Genomic DNA, 11,462 nt, shown 5'->3' on the forward strand with positions numbered 1-11,462 from the left:
GGAATGAGAGAGAGAAAGGAAAGAGATGGAAGGAGAGAAGGGGACAGAGGGAATTGAGAGAGTGTTACGAACCCCGTGGCTCTACACATCTAGGGTGGATGGACATGAGACCCGTAACATAAAGTCATCATGAAATTATAAAGTGTGGCGGGGGTGGTAGAGACCAAAATAGGACACAACTACCATGAACTACCGTCAAACACACATGGTTTATTTCAGAACACACGGTAAGGGTTTGGGAAAAAGGGCTGAGCAGGACCCAAAGAAATGAAACAATAGTGTAAAACCCCTAAACTGATCTAGCCTGCCCTGAAGAGCCGCTAGGCACTGCTAGTCATACAAAAAGTACAGTGGGTGGTCCGCTCCAGGTCCTAACTAGTGTTTTTAGACAGACTTCTTCCTCTCACGGGTAATGTGCGCCCAAGGACAACTAGCCCAAACTCCCCTTTTCCCCAGAAACACACAAAAGCTACCAAACAGGGTAATCAGCAATTATATAAGCACACACCACACGGGACACAACAGTATCCACACTCAGAATAGATTTCTAATAAAGTTACCAATAGGGTTACCAACAACTGATAGTACACAACACACAAGACACCACCGATGTCCATACTCACATATGAAGTCTCTTTCTCACAAACACAAACTGGTTTTTTATACAATGGGCTTGTGATTGAACCAAGCGAGTAACAGGTGGTGCTATTCCCAGGAATGTTCACTGATTGGTCCAATCAGCAGACTACACTCCAGCGACCACCAATCAAGGAACATACAGGACACCTGTGATTAGGGCAGAAGGAGAGAAACACACAAAAACACCCAGGATACCTGGCATCCGAACGCTTTGCCCCACCCTTAAAAGAGCAAACCAAAATGGTTTTGCGACACCTGTCTATCACAACACCCAAATTCACAAATCATCCCTATCGGGATAACAAAAAAAACCTAGATCATCAAACATAGAGACAAAGCATCTGCCATCCCACATTATCTAGCCCCTTTTTGTGGCGGATCTCCAAATTATAATTTTTGTACGACCAGGTACCCAAGCGCATACGGGCGTTGGGTTTCTGGTTCTCCCATCCGGTGGAGAAAAAACCTAAGGGGTTATGGTCAGTATACACTACCACTGGTAATGCACTGGAACCAACATAAACTTCAAGTACTGCAGAGCTAACAAAGCTAGAGCTTCTTGTTCAATATGGTGGAATAGTTTGTCTGACATTTGTTAAATTTTCGTGAAAAATAACAGACAGGATGAGTCCACTCCTCTGGTCTTGCTGCAGTAGAACAGCACCAGCACCTCTAGCACTTGCATCTACCTCCAGTTTAAGCGGCCGCTCAAAATCTGGCGCAGCAAGAACAGGAGTACTACACAAAAGTGCTTTGCGCTTGGTGTTGGCCCAAGCTTAAGTACAACAATCTTCCAGACCACATACAAATTTTCTCGCCGGACAAGGCAAATCCGTTAATGGAGCAACTACAATAGAGAAATTTTTACAGAAACTACGGTAGTAGCCTTAGCCATCTTAAAAAACGGACGTAGCTCTCTTCTGGTGGTAGGTGCGGGAAATGCGTTTGTAGCTGGAGACCTGCATCTACAGGGCGCACACAATAACCATGGCACACCTGTTTAGCAAGATAAGTAACAGTGGCCTTCCCAAACTTACTTTGCTAGTTCAGGGTTAGAGAGCGGTTGCTGGACGTTCACACACTACCCTTAAGAGTGTTAACATGATCAGCCCACTCAGTTGAATAAATTAGCAGATCATCAAGGTAAACACTACAATTAGGAACTCCAGCCAAACTGTATTAGGCGTTGGAAAGTGGCTGGTGCGTTCCGCACATCCCAAATCTGCCATGACAGCATGTGTAGGAAGTGATCTTGGGGTCACAAAGGCAGAGATGTGGGAGGCACGTGGGGTTAACGGCACCTGCCAGTAACCTTTTAGAAGATCTAGTTTGGTTACATAAGTAGCAGCACCAGCAGTATCAATACAGTCATCCAGTCTGGGTAGCAGGGGGCAAGTACGGGCACTGTGACGTTGACTTCCGATGTAGTCCGTACATAATCTGGATGTCCCATCAGGTTTAGAACCAGAATGCACAGCGGAGAACTCCAAGGACTTGAACTTGGCACTAGCCGGGTTATTCTCCAACAAATAACCGACCCACGCCTCTTTATCTTTCTCTTAGCAGGCGTTGACACGATAAGGATGTTGCTTGGTAGGTGCAGCGTTTCTAACATTAATGTCATGTTCTAACACATTTTGTACCTGTAGGAACATGTTAAAAAGACAACGAAAAGCTGTGTAATAGTCTCACAATATCATCTGACTGTCTGTCCGTTAAATGAATCAGGCTTGAGCGGGAGAGACAGAGCATCTCTGAATTGGGCAATCTAGCACACTGCTGCTGAGTATTGCGCAACTCCCAGAAGACCATCTCCGTCCACATCATGCAACATGACCTCCCACTACAGCCGTAGCAGCAACAAGACAGCCGGCTTCGGCCAGTTTCTCTGGACTGTCTACCTGAGTGGCGGGTCTGTTGTGGTATGTCTTCAACATGTTAACGTGGCACACACGAGATTGGCGTTTTCTATCAGAGTCTGTATCCCCGAAGTCAGTTTCAGTTGGTTTTCTTTTCAATGACATAAGGACCTGAAATGCGACAGTGGCAGCTCTGGCTGAGCAGCAACACAAGAACTTCTTCGGTCACCTGGCTGCAGTGAGCGAGGAAACATGCCTGTGTGTCATGAGTGTCGTTTCATCCGTTTCTGTGAGGAAGACAAGCGCTTCCTTTGCTAGAACACAGGCAGCATGTAGGAGCTCTGAAAGCGACACGTAGTCCACATTTTCTTTCACACACAACTCTTGTGACAAAAGCTGATCCTTAAGGACTTTCATAGGTTCCCTTGGTGTGTACAAACGACCAGTTCAAGAGCGAACAAAATTCCTTTGCTGTCTCACGGACAGCAAACCACAACACTAGAACTCCCTCATCCCAATCTTTCTCAGATTCCAAGCAATATTTACAGAGCATAGACTTCAGGGTCTGATGCCCAGCGTTCAAAGCGCAGCCTGAGACTCGTTGATGTCGCTTGACACCACGAGAATAACTGACAAGGATTTTAACGCTCGTTTGAGCAGTTTAGAAAGAAATTCGTACCCTGATCAGTTTGTATCACCTTAGGTAATCCAAAAGTTAGAAGAATTTGATCAACGCTTTACTCGTGCACAGCCTTCGCAGAGGAATGGCCTCTGGGTACCTGGGAGCCACACACATAATTATCAACATAAACTGGTTACCAGATTTTGTTTTTAGTAATGGTCAAACACAATCAAGCATCACATGTTCGAATGGTTCACCTATGGCGGTATGGGACAAAGAGGCCGAAATAACCCGGTTGGTTTCCCAACTACTTGACAGGTGTGGCAAGTCCGACAGAACTAGGCACATCTTGTTCAAGCGGCCAAAAGAAATTCGCAAAAACACGATCATAAGTCTTAGTGACTCCCCCAGATGTCCGGACCACTGGTGATCATGAAGCGAGGATAAAACATTTTGTCGAAAGGCTGCTAGGAATCACTATTTGGTAAACAACATTCCAATCTCCTTCAGCGTCAACATGGGATGTCCATTTACGCATGAAGAGATTACCATCAATGAAGTATGCCCTGTTTTTCTTCTTTAGCTTGCGTCCTCTGGGACAACACTAGAAAAACATTTAGCCAGGACTAATGTCCAACCTGTTGGTTAAGCGATCAGCTGCTCCGAGTAACTGGTAACTGTATTGCCTGAGCACCAAGTTCCACATCCTTCTTCCTTTCTCTGGGCTGTTAGGTCAGACTACACCAGCTTACCAGAGGTAGCACTTTCCGAACTATCCTCTGGGTCACACTCTCTGAATAGAATCGTGTCTGACAAATCTACCACTTCACCCACTTGTCGTGCTTGAGCACGTGTGACAGCACTTGCTGGGGAACACATCTGGATAACCCCTGTGCCGGCTCCTCGGAGAGAGACTGGTCACTTTTTTATCCCAATACCTCCAATACGGGTATCACCTTTCCTCCGGCAATATCGTTGCCCATTATAAATGTCACTTACCTTTTACTGGCAACATGGGGCGTACGCCAACTCTGAACAATCCACTGACTAACTCAGAGTATCGCGTTCACAAAGTGTAATGGCACTAGGTAACAAATCCCATTTCAGTTCTTGTACTAACACACTGGAACCACAATATGTATTACTAGACAAGGAGCAACACATCAGCTAGTATGAGCGACTTCGCCGCACCAGTATCTCTGGGGATTCTAACTGGAGCGCCTTGAGGCAGCTCGTCATCTGATATAGAAACAAACCCACCTCAAAAATGGTAGGGTTCTGGCAATTTCTGGGACAGAAGCCTTTCAAACCACATTCACTATGAGGGCCTCTGTCTTGATTCCGGCCTTACAACGTTGCGATCGGCCCCAACACCCGTTGGTGGCCTGGCGTATGCTGAGGCATCCCGGTTTGCGTTTGAGCAAAAGCAATCAGTAGCCATATGTACACCTTATGACAACAGAAACAGTCGCGCACATCTTTTGCAGGCGCTGGATGTACTGCTAGTGGAAGCTAGGACTAAAAGTTAGCAACTCCGCAGCCCTGCTCTCGGTACGAGCCGAAAACACGCTCTTGTGCGTCAACACAAACTTCGTCTGCCAATGAGACCAGCTTCCGCCAGTGAGGATACTTTCTATTCGTTCAGATAAACTACGATACGTTCCCGGGTAAACAATTTTTTAAACTCTTCTAGAGTTATCCGTAGAGAGTTAAATCAGTTACCTTACTAGCACTGCTTGCCATTTGTCAAACAGATTCCCTTTGTCTCTAGCAAACTCCACATAAGTCTGAGTAGGAGACTTTTTTTATGAACCCTAAATCTCTGTCGATGTACACTCGGAACAAGCTCATAGGCACGAGAGCAATGCTTTGCACTTCATGGGTCAAACTGTGCTTCAAAAGGTAGCTGCACTTGGAACCTCTTGGGCTTACCTGTTAGTTTACACTGAAGTAATAAGCACCATACCTCGGGCCATTTCAATGCTACGCTATCTACGTTTCAAACACACATGAAATAGGATCTTCAACCTCACACTACTCCCTGAACACAGGTACCAAGGTGATCTGCCTATAATATCAAGCCTGCAGATGACACAGCTGGTGAGGATGGCTCACTAGCAGGCATAGTATTAGCAGAGACTAACCTCGCTGTTTCTGCCTCTAGTTTTTACCCTCCCGTTCCTTTGCTCTCCAGTTCTCTCACAGCTCTTCAGCTTGTCTTGCCTGAGTTGTACCCGCTCTTCACGCCTCCATTTGGAGCCGGTAATCGACGGACATCGATCCTGGCATCACTGTCAGTCAGTGGGAGGTGGGTCTGCTTGGGGCAATGTGGCTGGAGCCTTAGCCTCGTCCTCAGACACTGATGGGCTTACAAACAGCAACCACATCCCCTACAGGAGCAGCAGACTCGAAGTAGTAGCGTGCTTTCCAAGCACTCGCTGTTTAACAATATACCTCTATTACCCTAACTTCTGCTTTCACTGAACCCCCTCGTATGGGTGCAGAAAAGTGGTCAGCCAAAGCCTGTAGAGCCATCTCGATTATCAAAACCTCCCACGTAGGGGTTTTCACAAAAAATGCCTCCAACTCAAAAAGTAGCCATCCTACTAGCAACACTTGAGCAAATCGACTACTGAACACACACAAAAAACAGGTAGTTACCGCTGCCAAGCTCAACACTGAACCAGAACACTTACTAATTTGCACTCTGAGTAGCATGGGATAAAGATCCCGGGCGGGCCCCCCTTTTATGTTGCAGAACCCGTGGCTCTACACATCTAGGGTGGATGGACGCCATGGGACCCGTAACATAAATTCATTAAATTATAAGTGTGGCAACATGGAAATAGTGAGAGCCAAAAAAGGACCACAACAACCATGAACTACGTCACCCACAAATGGTTTATTTCAGAACACCACGGTAAGGGTTTGGGAAAAAGAGCTGAACAGGACCCAAGAAATGAAACAATGAGTGTAAAAACCCCCTAAACCGAGTCTAGCTGCCTGAAGAACCGCTAGAGCTACTGCTAGTCATACACAAAAGTCCAGTGGAGTGGTCCGCTCCAGGTCTAACTAAGTCGTTTTTAGACAGACTTCTTCCTCTACGGGTAATGATAATAAGCCCAAGGGCAACCTTTAGCTTAAACTCCCACTTTTCCCAAAAACACACAAAGCTACCAAACAGGGTAATCAGCAAAATTATATAAGTACACACCACACAGGACACAACAGTATCCACACTCAGGTAAAGAAATAGATTCTAATAAAGTTACCAACAGGGTAACCAACAACGTAACTCCTTACAGGACACCACCGTGTGCATACTCAGTGAAAATCTCTCTCTCAACAAACACAAGACTGGTTTTTATACAATGGGCTGTGTGATTGACCAAGCTTAGTAACAGAGTGGTGCTATTCATAGGGAATGTTCCCTGATTGGTCCAATCAGCAGACACCTCATCGACCACCAATCAGGAACATACAGGACACCTGTGATTAGGGCAAAGGAGAGAAACACACAAAAACACCAGGATACCTGATCCGTAACAGAGAAGAGAAAAGGAAGAGGTGGAAGAAGAGGGGAAACAGAGGAGAATGCGAGGTAGAAGTGGAAGGAGAGAGGGGACAGAGGGAATGAGGAGAGACAAGGTCAAGGTGGAAGGAGAGGAGGGACAGAGGAATCACGAGAGGAAGTAGAGGTGGAAGGAGAGGGGACAGAGGATGGAGAGAGAGGTAGAGGTGGAAGGAGAGGAGACAGAGGGAATAGAGAGAGAGTGAGTGGAAAGAGAGAGGGGGACAGAGAATGAGAAAGAGCAAAGGTAGAGGTGGAAGGAGAGGGGAACATAGGGAATGAGAGAGAGAGGGGAGAGGTGGAAGGGAGAGAGGGGACAGAGGAAATGGAGAGAGGGAGTAGAGTGGAAGGAGAGAGAGGAGGACAAGAGAGGGAATGAGAGAGGTAGAGGTGGAAGGAGATAGGGGGACAGAGGGAATGAGAGAGGAAATAGGTAGAGTGTGGAAGGAGAGAGAGAGAGAGAGAGAGAGAGAGGACAGAGAATGAGAGAGAGAGAACAGAGTTGGAAGGAGAGAGGGGGACAAAGGGATTGAGAGAGAGAATGGTAGAGGTGGAAAGGAAAGAGAGGGGGTACAGAGGGAATAGAGAGAGAGAGAGAGAGGTAGATTTGGAAGAAGGGACAGAGAGATGAGGAGAGAGATTTAGAGGTGGATGGAGAGAGAGGGGACAGGAGAATGAGAGAGAAGAAAGAGGTAGAGGTGGAAGGAGAGGGGGACAGAGGGAATGAGAGAGGTAGAGGTGGAAGGAGTACAGAGAATGAGAGAGAGAGTTAGAGGTGGGAGAGAGAGGGTCAGAGGAATGAGAGAGAGAGGTAAAGGTGGAAGGAGAGAGGAGGCCAAGAGGGAATGAGAGAAATTAGAAGTGGAAGGGAGAGACAGAGGGAATGAGAGAGAGAAAGGTAGAGGTGGAAGGAGAGAGGGAGACAGAGGAATGAGAGAGAGAGAGTAGAGGTGGAAGGAGAGAGAAGGGAGCAGAGAATGAGAAAAAGAAAGAAGGAATTGGAAGGAGAAAAGAGAGGGGACAGAGGGAATTGAGAGAGAGATGTAGAGGTAGGAAGGAGAGAGGGGGATAGAGGGGAATAAGAGAGAGGTAGAGGTGGAAGGAGAAGAGGACAGAGGGAATGAGAGAGAGAGATTAGAGGTGGAAGGAGAGAGGGATAGAGGGGAATGAGAAAAAGAAAGGAAGAGGTGGAAGGAGAGGGACAGAGGATGAGAGAGAGTGTAGAGGTGGAAGGAGAGAGGGACAGGGAATGAGAGAGGTAGAGGTGGAAGGAGAGATGGGACTGAGTTGGAATGAAGGGGACTGAGTTGGAATGAGGAGTAGAGGTGGAAGGAGAGGAGGACAGAGGAATGAGAGAGGTAGGAGGAGAGGAAGAGGGGGACAGGAATGATAGAGAGAAAGGAAGAATTGGAAGGAGAGAGAGAGAGAGGGGAGTACAGAGAGATGAGAGAGAGGTAGAGGTGGAAGGAGAGAGAGAGGGGGGACAGAGAATGAGAGAGGTAGAGGTGGAAAGAGGGAATGAGAGAGAAAGGAAGAAGAGGTGGAAATGGAGAGAGAGAGGGACAGAGGGAATGAGAGAGAAAGGTAGAGGTGGGAAGCAACGGAATGAGAGAGAAGAGAGGTAGATTTAAAGAAAGGGGACAGACAGATAGAGAGAGATTTAGAGGTGGATGGAGAGAGGGGACAGAGGAATGAGAGTGAAAGAGGTAGGGGTGGAAGGAGAGAGGGGGACAGAGGGAATGAGAGAGAGAGGTAGAGGTGGAAGGAGAGGGTACAGATGAGAGAGGTAGAGGTGGAAAAAGAGATAGGGTGTCAGAGGAATGAGAGAGGTAGTGAGATGGAAGGAGAGGGTGGCCAGAGGGCAAGAGAGAGAGGTAGAAGTGGAATTGAGAGGCGGACAGAGGGGAATGAGAAGAGGTAGAGGTGGAAGGAGATAGGGGGACAGAGGAATGGGAGAGAGAGATGTAGAGTTAATATCCAAATAAATAATATGCCATTTTTGTAGACACTTTTATCAGCGACTTACAGTCATGCGTGCACCACATTTTTATTATTATTATATATATTTTTGTGTATGGGTGGTCGGTGATCAAACCCACTACCTTGGCGTTACAAAGCGCCGTGCTCTGTGAGCTGAGGACCACAGAGGTGGACAGAGGAATGAGAGGTAGAGGTGGAAGGAGAGAGAGGAGGACAGAGGGAATGAGAGAGAGAGAGGTGAGGTGAAAGGAGAGAGGGGATAGAGGGAATGAGAGAAAGAAAGGAAGATGTGAAGGAGAGGGGACAGAGGAATGAGAGAGAGAGGTAGAGGTTGGAGAGGAGAAAGAGAGGGGACAAGAGGGAATGAGAGAGGTAGAGGTGGAAGGAGAGATGGGGACAGAAGGAATGAGAGAGAGAGGTAGAGGTGGAGGGAGAGGGGGACAGGGAGAGAGAGAAGAGGGAGAGGTGGAAGGGAGAAAAGGGGACAGAGGGAATGAGAGAGGTGGAGGAGAGAGAGAGGGGACAGAGGGGGAATGAGAGAGCTAAGTGCAGGAAAGGAGAGAGAGAGGAGGACAGGGAATGAGAAAGAAAGGCAGAGGTGGAAGGAGAGAGGGGACAGAGGGAATGAGAGAGGTAAGTGGAAGGAGAGAGAGACAGGAATGAGAGAGATAGGTGGAAGGAGAGGGGGGACAGAGGGAATTAGAGAGAGGTAGAGAGTGGAAGGGAGGACAGAGGGAATGAGAGAAAGAGGTAGAGGTGAGAAGGAGAAAGACAGGGAATGAGAGAGAGAGAGTAGAGGTGGATGGAAGAGATGGGGACAGAGGAATGAGAGAGAGAAAGAGGTAGAGGTGGAAGGAGAGAGGGGGACAGAGGGAATGAGAGAGAGAGAAAGGAAGAGGTGGAAATGGAGAGAGGGGACAGGAGGGAATGAGAGAGAGAGAGGTAGGAGGTGGAAGGAGAGAGAGGGGAAACAGGAGTCAATGAGAGAGGAGAGGTAGAGGTGAAGGAGAGAGGGGTGACAGAGGGAAATTGAGAGAGAGCTAGAGTGGAGGGAGAGAGAGAGAGGGACAGAGGAATGAGAGAGAGAGAAAGGAAAGAGGTGGAAATGGAGAGAGAGAGGACAGAGGAATGAGAGAGAGAGAGAGTAGAGGTGGAAGGAGAGAGTGGAACAGAAGTTAATGAGAGAGAGAGAGGTAGAGGTGGAAGGAGAGAGAGGGGACAGAGGGAATGAGAGAGAGATAGAGGTGAAAGGAGAGAGGGGACAGAGGAATGAGAGAGAGAGTGCAAATTGGAATGGTAAGGAGAGAGGTGACAGAGGGAATGAGGAGAGGTAGAGGTGGAAGGAGAGAGGGGACAGAGGGATTGAGAGAGACGAGCGTAGAGGTGGAAGGAGAGAGGGGGACAGAGGGAATGAAGAGAGGTAGAGGTGGAAGGAGAGAGGGGACAGAGGGAATGAGAGAGAGAGAGGTAGAGGTGTGAAGGAGAGAGGGACAGAGGAATGAGAGAGAGAGAGGTAGAGGTGGGGTGATAGAGGACAGAGGGAATGAGAGAGAGCAAGGTAGAGGTGTGAAGGAGAGAGGGAAAACATAGGAATGAGAGAGAGAGAGAGGTGGAAGTGGGAGGAGAGGGGACAGAGGAAATGAGAGAGAGAGGGGTAGAGGTGGAAGGAGAGGAGAGGAGGACGAGGAATGAGAGAGAGAGGTAGAGGTGGAAGGAGATAGGGGACAGAGGAAATGAGAGAGAAATAGGTAGAGGTGGAAGGAGAGAGGGGGACAGAGGGAATGAGAGAGAGAGAGGTAGAGTTGGAAGGAGAGAGGGGGACAAAGGGATTGAGAGAGAGAATGGTAGAGGTGGAAGGAAAGAGGGGTACAGAGGGAATGAGAGAGAGAGAGAGGAGATTTGAAAAAGAGAAAGGGGATGAGGGAATGAGAGAGAGAGAGATTTGAGAGGGGATGGAGAGAGGGGACAGGGGGAAATGAGAGAGAAAGAGGTAGAGGTGGAAGGAGAGAGGGGGACAGAGGGAATGAGAGAGGTAGAGGTGGAAGAATGAGAGGGCCAGAGGGGAATGAGAGAGAGAGAGTTAGAGGTGGAAGGAGAGGGAGGGGTCGGAGGGAATGAGAGAGAGAGAGGTAAAGGGAAGGAGAGAGGAGATGGAGGGAATGAGAGAGAGAGAGTGAGAAGTGGAAGGAGAGAGGGGGACAGAGGGAATGTAGAGAGAGAGAGGTAGAGGTGGAAGGAGAGGAGGAGACAGGAGGGAATGAGAGAGAGAGGTAGAGGTGAAGGAGAGAGCAAGGTGAGGGAATGAGAAAGAGAAAGGAAGATAGGTGGAAGAGAAAGGACAGAGGGAATAGAGAGAGATGTAGAGGTGGGAAGGAGAGAGGGGGATAGAGGGAATGAGAGAGGTAGAGTGGAAGAAGAGAGGAGACAGAGGAAATGAGAGAGAGAGAGGTAGAGGTGTGAAGGAGAGAGGGGATAGAGGAATAGGAGAAAGAAAGGAAGAGGTGAAGGAGAGGGGGACAGAGGGAATGAGAGAGTAGAGGTAGAGGGAAGGAGAGAGGGGACAGGAGGGGAATGGGGAGAGAGAGGTGGAAGGAGAGAGGGACTGAGTTGGAAATGAGAGAGGGACTGAGAGTGGAATGAGAGAGGTAGAGGTGGGAAGGAAGAGGAGGACAGAGGGAATGAGAGAGGTAGAGGAGGAAGGAAAGAGGGGGGACAGAGGGAATGATAGAGAGAAGGAAGAGTGGAAGGAGAGAGGGGCAGAGGGAATGAGAGAGAGAGAGGTAGAGGAAGG

Source organism: Coregonus clupeaformis, chromosome 35 (genome assembly GCF_020615455.1).
Source record: "Coregonus clupeaformis isolate EN_2021a chromosome 35, ASM2061545v1, whole genome shotgun sequence".
Classification (NCBI taxonomy): domain Eukaryota; kingdom Metazoa; phylum Chordata; class Actinopteri; order Salmoniformes; family Salmonidae; genus Coregonus; species Coregonus clupeaformis.